Here is a 15,821-nt window from a genome sequence, read left to right on the forward strand (position 1 = left end):
GCCTCTGTAGAGCCAGTTTGTGCAAGGAGAGATTAATTGCTTCTTTTTTGGGGGGGGGTCCAAACCAACCCGTCATATCAGTCACAGTCGTGTGGCAGACCCTGTCACTGAAATGATGGGTTGGTTAAAGTGTGCATGTCCTGTTTTGTTTATACAACATAATGGTGGGTGGGAGGGCCCAAGGACAATTCCATCTTGCACCTCTTTTTTCTTTTCTTTTTCTTTGCATCATGTGCTGATTGGGGAGGGTTTTTTGGAAGGGACATCCTGCGTGACACTGCAGTGCCACTCCTAGATGGGCCCGGTGTTTGTGTCGGCCACTAGGGTCGCTAATCTTACTCACACAGTCAGCTACCTCATTGCGCCTCTTTTTTTCTTTGCGTCATGTGCTGTTTGGGGAGGGTTTTTTGGAAGGGACATCCTGCGTGACACTGCAGTGCCACTCCTAGATGGGCCCGGTGTTTGTGTCGGCCACTAGGGTCGCTAATCTTACTCACACAGTCAGCTACCTCATTGCGCCTCTTTTTTTCTTTGCGTCATGTGCTGTTTGGGGAGGGTTTTTTGGAAGGGCCATCCTGCGTGACACTGCAGTGCCACTCCTAGATGGGCCCGGTGTTTGTGTCGGCCACTAGGGTCGCTAATCTTACTCACACAGCTACCTCATTGCGCCTCTTTTTTTCTTTGCGTCATGTGCTGTTTGGGGAGGGTTTTTTGGAAGGGCCATCCTGCGTGACACTGCAGTGCCACTCCTAGATGGGCCCGGTGTTTGTGTCGGCCACTAGGGTCGCTAATCTTACTCACACAGCTACCTCATTGCGCCTCTTTTTTTCTTTGCGTCATGTGCTGTTTGGGGAGGGTTTTTTGGAAGGGACATCCTGCGTGACACTGCAGTGCCACTCCTAGATGGGCCCGGTGTTTGTGTCGGCCACTAGGGTCGCTTATCTTACTCACACAGCGACCTCGGTGCAAATTTTAGGACTAAAAATAATATTGTGAGGTGTGAGGTATTCAGAATAGACTGAAAATGAGTGTAAATTATGGTTTTTGAGGTTAATAATACTTTGGGATCAAAATGACCCCCAAATTCTATGATTTAAGCTGTTTTTTAGTGTTTTTGGAAAAAAACACCCGAATCCAAAACACACCCGAATCCGACAAAAAAAATTCGGTGAGGTTTTGCCAAAACGCGTTCGAACCCAAAACACGGCCGCGGAACCGAACCCAAAACCAAAACACAAAACCCGAAAAATTTCAGGCGCTCATCTCTAGTAGAGACATGGCTGACTGCATTGGTCACTGCTTTATGGAGGGGGCTGGGAGCTGCTCCGGTTGGCTGAGTACGTATGCCAGGGAAAGTTAGTTGCAAGAGAAGCTCTTCCCGGCTTTTCTACACCTTGGCAGGCAAAACAAAACATAATGCCATCCAGAGATTGTGTAATGTTTGCCAGGCTTCTCTTATTTATATAAATACCATTCCTGAATGGTTTCAAAATGGAGAAACGAAAACTTGGAGAAGCACTTTTAGGCTAAATGAGGGGAATTCAAATGTTTGAAAAGTCAGATGGGTGTCTGTTTTTTCCTATCTAATAGACAGGAACAAACAGACACATAACTGACTTTTCAAACATTTGAATTCCCCCCAAAAATATATGAGGGGTGTGCTATAAGCATACAGATGCACAAAAAGTAAATTTTATTTACAAAGTAAACATTCCATTTTTTTAAAAGTATTTGCAAGAGGAGTTTATGCAAAGTTGCATGAGGTCAAACCACTTAGTGAAGCAGCTGGACCAGTCTAGAAGCAGATATGTCTTGTACATGTTAAATATAGGTCTCTACTGCAGCTTCTGGTGACTGAAAGCCAATCCCATGCATCTTGCGCTTGATTTCTGGGAACACGAATAATTGCAGGGGGCCAGGTCTGGAAGGTCTGGACTGTACAGCGGATGACCAAGCTCCTAGATAAGTTCATGGGCCAGAAAATCCACCACTTTAAAGGACTTGGGGGCAGGTGCATTCTTTTGATGGAGAAGGGCCCCACGAGCACGAGTTCTTGGATAGCGCCTGGAAATGGCTTCCAGTACTTGTGGAAGGCATTGCTTGGCGTATCAGTCCCGGTGATGGTGCACGAGTGGTACAGTAGCTACATGACTAGTTTTGGCCACAATAACAGCCACCATCTGCACGGCCACGCTGTGCTTACATCGGAACTTCTGTGGCGGTGCACCTCCAGCTGGGGTCCACTCGGCTGACTGTTTGGTTTCGGGTTTGGAATTGTAGATCCAGGATTCATCACCACTAATGAGCTCCCAGAGTTGAGCTATCAAGTCAGCAAATGGGCACCCAGCATTCAAAAACCTTGCCCAGGCCAAGCATTTTGCACAGTATCAAGTCGATAGATTCCAATGAGATGCCTATCTCCTTATATAATTGGTCCACAGTCACAATGGTGTCCTATGAAAGTATGGTCTTCCATAAAATGTCTCCGCCAAAATTTCGCAAACCACTCAAACACGTGGTTCGGTATGGTGTTGCTTCCCCGATAGCAACTTGCAGTCAGTCAGTCAAAACTCTCCTGTTGTCGCTGAGCACTCTTTTAGTTGTAGAAGATCATGGCTCTCCAGTGGCCTCTGTTGAGCTCCATATGGAGTTTGTGAAGGAAGTGAACATGCAGACTTCTTCGGTGTGCAATGCTACTTATACATGGTTATGTGCCTAGACATTTCACAAGAACTTTAGTCAGAGATTACAGTTCACAACCATACAGTAAGATTGTGTCTCTACCTATGCACTGCACATCCGGAAACTTATTGCACACCCCTCATATAGGAGAAAAACAATCTGTGGCTTTCTTTAGCTAACAGGCAGGAGAAAAGCCAATTTGTGTCTTGCGTCCTAGAGGACACTGGAAATCCATTTAGTACCATGGGGCATAGACGGGTCCACTAGGAGCCATGGGCACGTTAAGATGTTTCTCCTACCAGACTCAGTTTAGAAAATGTGCCCGGAGGAGCCGGTCATGCTTATGGAAGCTCCTGAAGAGTTTTCTGCATTTATTTTATCTTTTTGTTATTTTCAGGCAGGACTGGATGGCAACAGCCTGCCTGCTTCATGGGACTTAGGGGTGGAGGTAACCTCTTTAAGTGTTAATGGTCTCGTTCCCCGCTGACAGGGCACTAGCTCCTGAGAGAACTATTCGCAAGCCCCACTACAGCGAGCGTACATTCCCGCAGCACGCCGCCACCCCTTACAGAGCCAGAAGAGTGAAGAGTGGCGAGTACTAAACCAGCGTCCCGGTGGCATGAGGGTACGGAGACGCACGGCTTCTAGCCGGGGCGGACAGCGTCTCTAGACTCAGTACACAGTGCAGACGCACAGATTCTGAGAGGGTTGAAGAGAGTCTCAGTAAACTGTACCCACACTGGCAAAAACAGCCTTAAAACGGTTCTCTCTATTTTAAGCAACAGATTACCTCAGCCAGTATAAAAAAAGCGGGAAGGCCGCGTGCCTTTGAAGGGACGGGGCTTCACTATGAGAGGATCCAGCAGCTCACCAGCACCATTTTCCCTCTGCAGTGGACACAGACGCTGACTGACAGGGACGCGCAGCTCCTCTGGAGTGTCTCCAGATTACCTCAGCGGTAGCAGGGGGTCACAGCAGCTGGGGAGCGACTATTGGTGTACTAAGTCCGCAATCTGCGACCCAGCTAAGCTTGGCATTAGCGATAAGGGCGCTGTGTGTTGGCTCCAACTATATCTCTGTGTCTCCCTGGAAGGGCTCTTTGTGGGTTAATTGTGCTTTTAACCTTTTCGTGTGTGTGTGTGTGTGTGTGTGTGTGTGTGTGTGTGTGTGTGTGTGTGTGTGTGTGTGTGTGTGTGTGTGTGTGGTCACATTACAATATGTCAGGCAGACAGTGTGTTTCATGTACGGCAGAGTGTTCCTCTTCCCCAGGGGTCTCACTGCAGTGTACTCCGTGTAGCGCACCTTCCCAGGCTAGCGGGACTGAACCAGCATGGCTGGATTCCATTAAAGGAATGATTTCCAATATTTCTACTAAATTGCCCCGCAATGAGAAAGAGATGCAATACTTAAGACAGTCTATGTATGAGTTTATGAGCAGAGACTCAATCCCCAAACCAGCGTCTTAGACCCCTACCATTTGTCCACAAAAACGTACTCTGGACCAAATCCTGCAGTCTGACTCTGTTGATGAAGGGTCAGACATGGAGGAGGGGGAGGTGGACACAGATTGAGGGAGGGGGGGGGGGAATGTTGCTCTGTCACAGGGAATAGAAGCTCTTATAGAAGCTATCAGACGTTCTGCAAATTCCTGATAAGGTGACAGGAGTGCGAGGAGTCTTATTTTAATATAAAAAATAAATCCTCTGTCACTTTTCTTGTATCAAAGGAACTGAACACCCTGTTTTAAGGGGTGTAGTATGGCTGACCGGCGGTCTCCTGACCGCCGGTCAGCTTACCGACCCCGGGATCCCGGCAGCATACCGACGCCGGGATCCCGGCGGGGAGGGGCGAGTGCAGCAAGCCCCTTGCGGGCTCGGTGGCGACCTACGGTCACCACGGGTTCTATTCCCACTCTATGGGTGTCGTGGACACCCACGAGTGGAAATAGTCCCTGTTGGTCGGCATGCCGACCATCGGGATAGTAGGGGTCGGGATGCTGGAGGAGGCCATGTGACCGTCGGTCTCCCGACCGTCGGTCACATGAATACCACCCCCTTGAAGAACCGTGGGTTAATCCCGATAGGAAATTTCAAATACCTAAGAGGTTACTCTCATCCTTTCCTTTTCCTCCTAAGGATAGGAAAAAAATAGGAAACTCCACCTATAGTGGATGCATCAGTGTCCAGGCTCTCACGGAAAATAGTATTGCCTGTCCCTTGTGCAGCCTCCCTGAAAGACACGGCTGATTGTAGAATTGAGACCACACTCAAATCATTGTATACAGCTGCTGGAGTGGCCCAGAGACCCACTATAGCATTTTCGTGGATCACTAAAGCCATTGCTAAATGGTCAGGTAACCTAATTGAGGGGTTAGATTCCTTAAATAGGGGGGAGATTGTTTTACTCCTGCCACATATACAGGTCTCTGCAAACTTTATGGTAGAAGCCATAAAAGAATAGGCTTGCTTAGCGCACGCACCACTGCTATGGCAGTGTCAGCATGCAGAGGCTTATGGCTACACCAGTGGACTACTGAAGCGGACTCCAGTAAAGGAGTGGAAGGCCTACCATTTACAAGAGAGGCCTTATTTGGAGATGAACTGGATAAATGGATCTCCAAAGCTACTGCGGGTAAGTTTACATATCTTCCTTCCGCAGCTCCCCCAGCCAGGAAGGCCTACTCCGCTTCCAAATTGCAGTCCTTTCGGACAGCCAAGTTTAAGACAAAACCAGAGGTTCTTCTACAGCCACCAGAGGTGCTAGAGGTAAACCACGCCATCCAGCAACTGCCGTTTCTCAGGAAAAGAGTTCAAGCTCTGCTTCCTCAAAGCCTTCAGCATGACAGTGGACTGCTGGGCCTGGAAGACTGGCGGGTGTGAGCCCAGCTACAATTCTTCAGTCACATCTGGACAAGTTCGTGCCAGGATCCCTGGGTTATAAATCTTATTTCCCAAGGCTACAGACTGGAGTTCCAGGAGCTCCCACCTCACAGATTCTTCAAATCAGGCTTACCAGTTTCGCAAGAGGCAAGTATAACTGTACAGGCCGCCATTCAAAAGCTGGTACAGACTCAGGTCATTGTGCCAGCTCCACCTCATCTGCAAAACAAGGGGTATTATTCCAACTTGTTTGTAGTACCGAAACCGGACAGTTCGGTAAGACCGATTTTGAACCTCAATTCGTTGAACCCGTACTTAAGAGTCTCTGAGAGCGGTGATCTCAGGTCTGGAGGAGGGGGAATTCCGGGGGGGGGGGGGGGGGGGGGATTTACTAAGATGGTTGTTCTACTTAAGATGGGATGTTGCCCAGAGCAACCAATCAAATTCCATGGGCAACATCCCATCTTAAACAGAACTCCCATTTTAGTAAATTTACCCCCTAGTGTCTCTGGATATCAATAATGCATACCTTCACATCCCAATCTGGCTGCCTCACCAAGCTTATCTACGGTTTGCACTGCAGGACTGTCACTACCAGTTTCAGGCCCTGCCATTTGGTCTCTCCATGGCACAGAGGGTGTTCACCAAAGAAAACAGGGCGTGAACATAATTCGGTACCTGGACAATCTTCTGCTAAAAGCGCCGTCTAGGGAGACGTTGTTTGACAGCATTGCCCTCTCAATCTGGCCACTCCGGGTACACGGGTGGATTCTGAACCTTCAGAAATCTCACCTAGAGCCCAAATGCAGGCTTCCATTCCTGGGAATGATACTGGACACAGAGTCGCAGAAAAAGTGTTCCTTCTGTTGGAAAAGGCATTGGTAATCCAGTCGATGGTTCGGGATGTCCTAAAGCCAACCCAGATATTGGTGCATCTGTGCATTCGCCTTCTGGGGAAAATGGAAGCCTCTTACGAGGCACTTCAGTACGGAAGGTTTCACGCACGGCCCTTCCAGCTCAATTTGTTGGACAAATGGTCCGGATCACATCTTCACATGCACCAGAGGATCCTTCTGTCGCCAAAAGCCAGAATTTCTCTTCTATGGTGGCTTCAGACTTCTCACCTAATTGAGGGTCAACGGTTCCCGATTCAAAATTGGATTCTGCTAACTACAGACGCAAGCCCCAGAGGTTGGGGAGCAGTCACCCAAGGGTGCAGTTTCAGGGAAGATGGTCAAGTCAGGAGGTCGTCCTGCCAATCAACATCCTGGAACTCAGGGCTATATACAACGCCCTTCTGCAAGCCTCATATCTTCTTCAGAATCAGGCCATTCAGGTCCAGTCGGACAATGTAATGGCAGTAACATACATAAACCGACTGGGCGGAACGAAAAGCAGAGTAACAATGTCAGAGGTGACAAGAATTCTCCTCTGGGTGGAAAAACATGCCGTGGTGTTGTCAGCGATCTTTATTCCGGGAAGCAGACTTCCTCAGCAGACACGACCTGCACCCGGGGGTGTTCAGGTGCCTGACACGTCGGTGGGGATATCCACAAATCGACATGATGGCCTCTCATCTCAACAAGAAGCTCAAGCGGTATTGTTCCAGGTCGAGAGACCCACAGGCAGTGGTGGTATACAATGGGTCTATCAGATGGTGTACGTATTTCCTCCACTTCCTCTGATGCCAAGAATTATCAAAAGAATTAAAAAGGGAAAGGTTCAAGCAATACTCATTGTTCTGGACTGGCCAAGAAGGGCCTGGTACGCGTACCTTCTGGAGATGCTCCTCCAAGATCCATGGCCTCTACCTCTGCGCGAGGATCTTCTGCAACAGGGCCCGTTCGTCTATCAAGACTTACCGCGGCTACGTTTAACGGTATGGAAGTTGAACGGCGGATTCTAGCCCGGAGATGGATCCCTGACAAGGTCATCCCGACTATGATCCAAGCAAGAAAGGGGGTAACGTCTAAACATTACCACCGTATTTGGAAGAAATACGTCTCTTTGTGTGAAAGCAGAAAATATTCTGCGGTGGAATTTAATCTGGGACGTTCCCTGCTTTTTCTGCAATCAGGTGTGGATGTGGGCCTACGTCTGGGCTCCATAAAAGTCCAGATTTCGGCCTTGTCCATTTTCTTTCAGAAACAATTTGCTTCTCTCCCTGAGGTCCAGACATTCTTGAAAGGTGTTCTGCATATTCAACCTCCCTTTGTGCCTCCCACGGCTTCTTGGGATCTCAATTTGGTGCTGCAGCTAATCCAATCAGACTGGTTTGAACAGTTACAGGAGGTAGACGTAAAATATCTAACGTCGAAGACCGTCACACTATTGGCTTTGGCTTCAGCAAGACATGTGTTGGAGCTGGGGGCGTTGTCTCACAAGAGCCCCTATTTAATTTTTCATGAAGACAGAGCTGAACTCAGAACTCAGCAATTTCTTCCAAAGGTGGTGTTGGCGTTTCACATCAACCAACCTATTGTGGTTACGGTTGTTACCGACACCTCTGCTACTTCAAAGTCTTTGGATGTTGTGAGGGCTTTGAAGGTGTATGTGAAGTGAACAGCTGATCACAGAAAATCGGACTTGCTGTTTGTCCTCAGCAGACTTTTTTCAAGAATCCATTCTTGAAAAAGGTCTGATGAGAACCGAAACGCGTTGTTTGGACGGAGGAGCTGTATATAGAATGGTACTGGTGACTATATGCTGATAAAACCCTCTTGCGGTGGTGCCAGGCTATTCAGCCTTGGACCGCATCTGCTGACTTTAAAGCTAGCCCACCACACCCATGGGATATGGTGATAGACCTCCTTCCCCTTTGAGCACAAGTCACCTTATTGGACATTTGAGATTGTATTGTGCACATACAATATTTATATAATTCTGTATGTTAATGTGAATTTGTATTTATTTACTTTATGTATTTGATTTTAAATAATACATTAATTGACTTTTTGTTCACTAAGATATTTTGGATGCTTATCCTATTGGTTTAAGGTCATCACCCTATAAATAAGGGGTCATCTTGAATCTTTAAGGACCTAGCGCCAGTGATAGTCCCTACATTGTGTCAAAGTCAGAAAAATATCACGCTGCACGTTGCCATATATGCACCTCATGCGTGTGCACGCGGCATATTTAATCAAAATAATGTATTTTATAAGTTAATATTCCCCTGAGTCCAGCAGGTATCAGTGGGTCTCAAATGGCTCTTTGACCTTAGAGATTCCCCAAACAATAGTTTGCATGTTGGGAGGGCTTCACATCTTCATATGCATAGGTAAGCACAGGAATAGTAATTGAAGATTAATTGTATTCCAAATCAGTATCTTTCCTGCAGACGGAGTACAATAGCCTTTAATTACACTGAGCTTTGAGACTCAATGAGGAGGGCCAACACCTGTGTTTACGAAATGGGCCTGGATTTGTCTCCAGAAGAATGATTGCTGAGATGTCATTGTCTCAACTGAAAGTGGTCAGTGAGATAGTATTCGCCAAACAATAGCTTCCCACAAGACAGGAATGTGTTGGTCATCACCCATTGTTTTGCATAACCAAGGCCACTGATGCAGCTGGCTCACATGCTGTGAGGGACACACACACATCTTGTTGTTGACACACCCCCACAGCTGGAATGAGGGTATGATATACCCACTGGAGATCACAGGGCTCACTGACTCACTCACACAGCTACCTGGCACCCAGCAGCATGGCGGCTACATCCCCAGGACATCCTCCAAACTAAAGGCTAAGTATTGAATTCACATGGCTAGATAAGGAAATATAGACAGATTGCTTTCTGGTTTAAATAGGATATTGTAACTTGGTTGTGTGATTGTTGGGTGTTTGTGTTGACACTCTGTGAAGTCTGTGATGAATTGGAACAGTAGACAATCTGTAGCATAGTACTTGTGGTATTTGTTTGCCTATGGTGATTTAAAATAGATTGTGCTGGTTAGTTATAATATATCTTGTTAATCATAAATACCACCATGCAGTTACGTTTGAACATGTGCTGGTAGCAATGGCAGGCTGAGATGTGTGGTTACATTGTGATCTGGTCTTGTGATGAATATGCTCTGGTTATTGAGATACTGAAGTTGTTTGGAATGTGAAAGTGAATAAGATGGTTCTAGGAAGTTGTTTGGAATGTGAAAGTGAATAAGATGGTTCTAGGAAGTTGGATTGAAATTGTGAAAGGTGATTTAGATGGTTTGGAATTGTAAAATCAGAACATATGCATTGTTCTGAGGCTTGGACATTTTGGAATAAAATGGAGTCTTGTGTCTTCTGCTATGTGATTGTGGTGTAGCAGAGAGTGCCATGTGTTTGGACCTGCAAATCTAAAATGGCTGCTGCCGGGTATTTTCCCCTCCCCCTTTCAACCATGTGGTGCAGTCTTTGGAATCATGGGAGCTTTAATAAAATGGAGTCTAGCTTCTGTCCCATGCGGTATTGTAGGGTTGTGTATATAGGGACTGCCAGTATGGGTAAGGTCAAGTATTTTCTCCACAAAGATTCTCAGCATTGAATAACTGCGCAGCGATTGTTCCTCACATGTGTAAGCTTCGCTGCAATCATATTGTCTGTATTGTTATGGTGAGCCATTTCTCTCTCTCTCTTCTCCTCTTTCTCTCTTATTTTCCCTTAAACGTAATTGTATTGTATTGTATTGTATTTCCTGTGCAGTTATCTGGTTAGTTAGTCTATGTTATATTGGTAGTGTATAATTGTATTGTATTATTCTTTTGCAAGCATACCATCCATAATATATATATATATAAGGTGTTAGACCCTAAGCCCAGGTATCTGTGTATTTCTTATAGTGTTAAGTACTCACAGAGCGTCGGTGACGCTCAAACAGCTTTAAAGTTAATAAGGTTACACTGTGTTGCATTTACACTCTACCACTACACAGAGGTTTACAGTATAAGTACATTCCTTAAGGTATAGTTAAGGGAGTACCCTTGCGGTACTTTTTTTTGCGCCAATTGCGTACTGTGTTCTTTAACCTTTAACGTGTTTTTAATAAGATAAATATTTAGCTTTCATAATTGTTTATTCACATTTTTAAAAGGGAATTGGAGTTTTTTTTCCTTCATCCAGTGGTGTATCAAGGCAGCCTGGTCCTTTAACCTGCGCAAATCTGAAACTGTATGAACCAATTTGTCATTATAAAATTACTACTCAAAATGAAAAAAATAAAATAAATATTGAATTCCATTTTTTCAACAAAGTTGAAATGCATTTGCCCTTTTTTCTTTAGTAAATCTAGACATATTGACTGTGACTGCGCCAACCAGCCCACATAAACTTTAGCAAACGTCCCAACTACTACTTTCCTGGAATTAAAAGTGTACTATTTGCTTTTCTGTTCTGTTAGAATCTGAAGCAGAATTCCATAAATGAAATCTGCCTTTGGAACATATCATTTTTGTTAAGCACTACAGTTTTTCTTACAAAAACAGAAGGCTAAAAAGAACCCTTTATTCGACTTGCGTCAATAAATTGATTCATTTAAAATTCTGCAATGTTTGCAGTTCTACTACGCACATTTAACAAGATATGTGTTTACAGTAGGATGCAGTTGGCTTACCCAAGCTGGCGTACAGAGTATCACACACATAATCCACTGCTTGACTTGTTCAACTCCAACTGAGAATAAAGCAAGGCATTCTGCTCCCTCCCACACAGGTAGTGGAGGAGGGGAAAAAAAAATGAATAAAAGTTTTGATAACCAGCGAAAAAGACAATTTACACTTTGTTCCAAATTGAAAACAAAAAATAAACCACAGAACAGCATATTTAGGTTTAAAAAGAAAAAAATTAAACCCTTATTGAAATACAATTATTTATGCCCAAAAATAGAATGGAGTATACATCCAGAGTGACCTTAAATAATCCTTGAGCAAGTATAGCACATAATAAAACTTGCTGCTGTAAAGACGTTTGAACAATGTTACCCTACTAACTACTATCACAAAAAGATATATTCCAGTTTACTAGGATAGTTGGTATAGGTTTCAAATTAAAAAGCTACCAGAACTCACAGTTACAAGTTGATAAAAGATTTATAGTAGCTTACGTCATATTGATAAACAGCACACCAGACCATGGTTTTCATGCACTCTAGCCATGGCTAGTTTTATTGTACAGTACATAAAAAGAAATGTTAAGGTGCATAAACACGGTGCGATGTGTGCTTACAATTTTGACTATATGTATACAGCTTGCGATACAGATGCACGCTCCTGCGGGGTCGGTATTGCAAGAAAAAACAGACTGTGCAGACATGGCAATTTTGACTATATTGTGTACAATCTAGTTTCTAGTATAGTCAAAATTGTATATAGCCAAAATCACTGTGTGTATAGTCCATATCAGTGATTCTGGGCCCTGGGGAGTTTAAGGGAAATCGCAAAGTCAAATTTGTCCTTTAGCCAGAATCACACCACAGAATATGCACCTTTAGCCCATCTGGGCCACAATTAAACATAAAAGATTCCCATTCTCAGAGTGGTAGGACCTAATAATGCCCCTACCACAAACACAGGCATATGCACAGTACTTACAGTCAGTAAATTACAGTGTCTCATAACAGTCCTGCTGCCCGTTTTCCCAGGTAATGAGACCCTGAGCCAAGCCCTGACACAGCTTTTATCAGTCTCTTACAGGTGCAGACACTAATTAGCCTGTTCTCAGGCTGATGGCTTAAAGACCCAAAATAGGCCACATGGATGGAGCCTTCCCGTCTCGCTCACATCCACACCATCATGGATGGAGCCCTCCCTTCTCGCTCACACACACACCCCAGGAACCCTTATCCTGCTTTTACCAAAAGCTCTCGGCAGAGCAACCACAAACATCTACCTGGGGTTTTAAAATACATAGGCCAGAATCCTGGGACAAACATATCTTACGTTTATCACAGTGCTTCTGTCACAACACACAATACACACACGTACGTTGTACCACTGAATATCCCCACAAACATATCACTGGGATTTATGGGAAATATAACTTTATATTCAAGAATAAAACAAAACTAAAATGAATGAACTGGAACAGCAGTGAACAAGATTTATATTTCATGAGCTTTCAATTTAATTTTTTTTATTTTTATCATCAATAGGCTATAACACTTTTTGGACTCGTACACACAGGGACTGAAGTCATCAAAAGTCAACAATTTTCTATTATTTTTATTATTTTATTACCAGTTATTTATATAGCGCACACATATTCTGCAGCGCTTTACAGAGAATATTTGCTCATTCACATCAGTCCCTGCCCCAGTGGAGCTTACAATCTATATTCCCTATCACATGTACACACATTCATGCTAGAGTAAATGCTCTTGGACGTCAGGGCTTCAAAAACTAATATAAGCAAATTACCGCATGCACACGTATTCTGACAAGCGCTCACTTTGTGTTACATCAATGTTGACGTTGCCTGCAGAGTTCACTAAGGCTCTGTAAAATATAGATGTTGCATAGGAATTCCTGTCACAGCACAAAGTAAGAAAACAGCACAGTATGCTGCTGCAGTTTTGAGACATGTTAATTAATGCATATCAAAGTTCCAGTAATATGAGGTCAAAATATTTATACTTTAATAAATATTGCTTTCCGACAACAGGGAGTAAATAACCTTACAGTAAGTCACTCCAGGGACTTAGAAATGGCCACACCCAAAATGTATATCATGCAGTACTTACACATTGTGATACGATTAATCTTATATTTTGTGCTTTCCTTCCTGTCTAATGCTGGGTACACACTTTGTTGTGTGCGTCCCAGCCAACGCTACAATGTGATGTAACGATACATCGCGCACATCGTACACACTGCGCGATCCTGTGTACCATAGAGCGATGTATCTTTATAGCATGTATGTGTAACTGCATGCCATCATTCATTACATTGTCCCAGCTGACATGCAGCAAATCAGATGGGTACATGTGATGAACGACAGTCGCGAGTATATATTGTTCCGATCCGCATCAAATTGATGTATCATCTGATAGATTGCTTAGTGTGTACCCAGCTTGAGTTTACCAAACTTCTAATCACAGGGTGAAAATTGAATCTAGCTTGGTCACTTGCAGAACGAATGGCTTTCAAATGTAAAGTCTAGATAAAAAGTGACCTTTAAACCTAGCCCCTCCCTGACCTTCCTTACTCACTACTCCACAAGCCTATCCCTGGTCTTCCTCACTCACTGCTCCACAAGCCCCTCCCTGACCTTCCTCACTCACTGCTCCACAAGTCCCTCCCTGACCTTCCTCACTCACTGCTCAAAAAGCCTATCCCTGGTCTTCCTCACTCACTGCTCCACAAGCCCCTCCCTGACCTTCCTCACTCACTGCTCCACAAGTCTATCCCTGGTCTTCCTCACTCACTGCTCCACAAGCCTTTCCCTGAGCATCCTCACTCACTGCTCCATGAGCCCCTCCTTGATCTTCCTCACTCACTGCTCCATAAGCCCCTCCCTGACCTTCCTCACTCACTGCTCCATAAGCCCCTCCCTTACCTTCCTCGCTCACTGCTCCACAAGCCTCTCCCTGGTCTGTGATCCAATGTTGCGTCTTCGGATGCAGCACTCAGATTGCAGATGCTGGATGTAGGTGTGTCTCTAACCCTCAGATGCCTCCTGTAGCATTAGTATATTTTAGCATCGCTGCTGCATTCAAAGGCTCCATATCTGAATCACCCTCTATGTTTGCTCACATTTTTCAGGTACGTATGAGCAAGGAGGTAGAGAGTAACAATTCAAGATGTTTAACTGTAAAAAGGTGGCATTAACCTTTACAATGATAAAACTATTGAAGTAATCTTGTTTTGTGTTATTCTACATCTGTCATATTAAGCAAAACCTGTGTACTTTAAATTCATAGCTATAAAATGTGTTTGTTCCTACTTATATTTTCAGAAATTAAGATGAGCAGACAATCCGGTTACATGTGTTCACAACAGATTGTAAAAATGTATCTAGTATCAAATATTTTTCAGCTGAGATCCTAATGATCATTGTACCATTGATCTGGAACTCTAAAAGAGGCAGCTAGCCCCCATTACAGTATCGGACAAATAATTCCATAGGGGTTCCGATCCATAGGTTGTGCTCTTCTGTTCCAGAAACAGGAACGCATAAGCATTGATAACCTAAAGAAAACTTTAATTAGAATAGCGTAGGTGCTTTAGAGCTAAGAAGGAACTGAAACTATGGTTATTACTCTTGAGAGTATATCCCCTATGATCTGTCCCAAAACAGACATGCTTAATACTTTTGAAGATCACAGCTTATTTTTTCTACATTACCCTAGAATAAGGAAAAAGAGATTGGTCTAGGAAATACAAATACTCAACAGAAAGTGGTTAATTCAACAGGGAAATGTTTAACTGATATCACTGCAAGTTTATGGGGTATATGCAATTGCGGTCGAATTCCCGAAATTGGCGAAAAACTGGACTTTTTCGCCAAAAAAAAATAATCGTCAATGCAATTCAGTACTTTACGTCAAAAAAACGGACTTTCAAAATTAGACTTTTTGAAATTCGACTTTTGTCAAATTCGACTTTTCTGCAATGATACAAGTGCTGCAATTCGACCAAAGTATATTCAATTGAAGTCTGGAAATTCGACAACAGTGCTTTTAGACAGTAAATTCGTCATTTTCAATCCGCCACACTTTGGTGGGTAAAACTAATAAAAAAAAATTAAAACATGTTTTTTTTGGTGTTTTTTTTTATTGGTAATAGCATATCTATTTATATTAGAAGGGATTAGGTACTTGGTTTGTATTTTTTGGAGGCACAAGTATTTTTTATATATTTTTTAAAATAATATTTTTTTTATTTTTTAGATGGAATGGTAAAATCCTGGTAAAAAATGGCGTGGGGTCCCCCCTCCAAAGCATAACCAGCCTTGGGCTCTTCGATTCGGTCCTGGTTCTAAAAATCCGGTGGAAAAAATGACAGGGGATTCCCCGTATTTTTAAAACCAGCACCGGGCTCTGCGCCTGGTGCTGGTGCAAAAAATACGGGGGACAAAAAGAGTAGGGGTCCCCCGTATTTTATACACCAGCATCGGGCTCCACTAGCTGGACAGATAATGCCACAGCCGGGGGTCACTTTTATACAGCGCCCTGCGGCCGTGGCATTAAATATCCAACTAGTCACCCCTGGCCGGGGTACCCTGGGGGAGTGGGGACCCCTTCAATCAAGGGGTCCCCCCCCCCAGCCACCCAAGGGCCAG

At 44.2% G+C, this 15,821-nt stretch overlaps 1 protein-coding gene across 4 annotated transcripts in view; it reads right to left on the reverse strand.

Annotated features, from left to right (window-relative positions):
- The window catches only part of MGAT4A (alpha-1,3-mannosyl-glycoprotein 4-beta-N-acetylglucosaminyltransferase A), a 218,703-nt gene that overhangs the window by 117,360 nt on the left and 85,522 nt on the right, over positions 1-15,821 (reverse strand). The gene's annotated exons all lie outside the window — the stretch shown is intronic.

Source organism: Pseudophryne corroboree, chromosome 2, assembly GCF_028390025.1.
Source record: "Pseudophryne corroboree isolate aPseCor3 chromosome 2, aPseCor3.hap2, whole genome shotgun sequence".
Taxonomy (NCBI): domain Eukaryota; kingdom Metazoa; phylum Chordata; class Amphibia; order Anura; family Myobatrachidae; genus Pseudophryne; species Pseudophryne corroboree.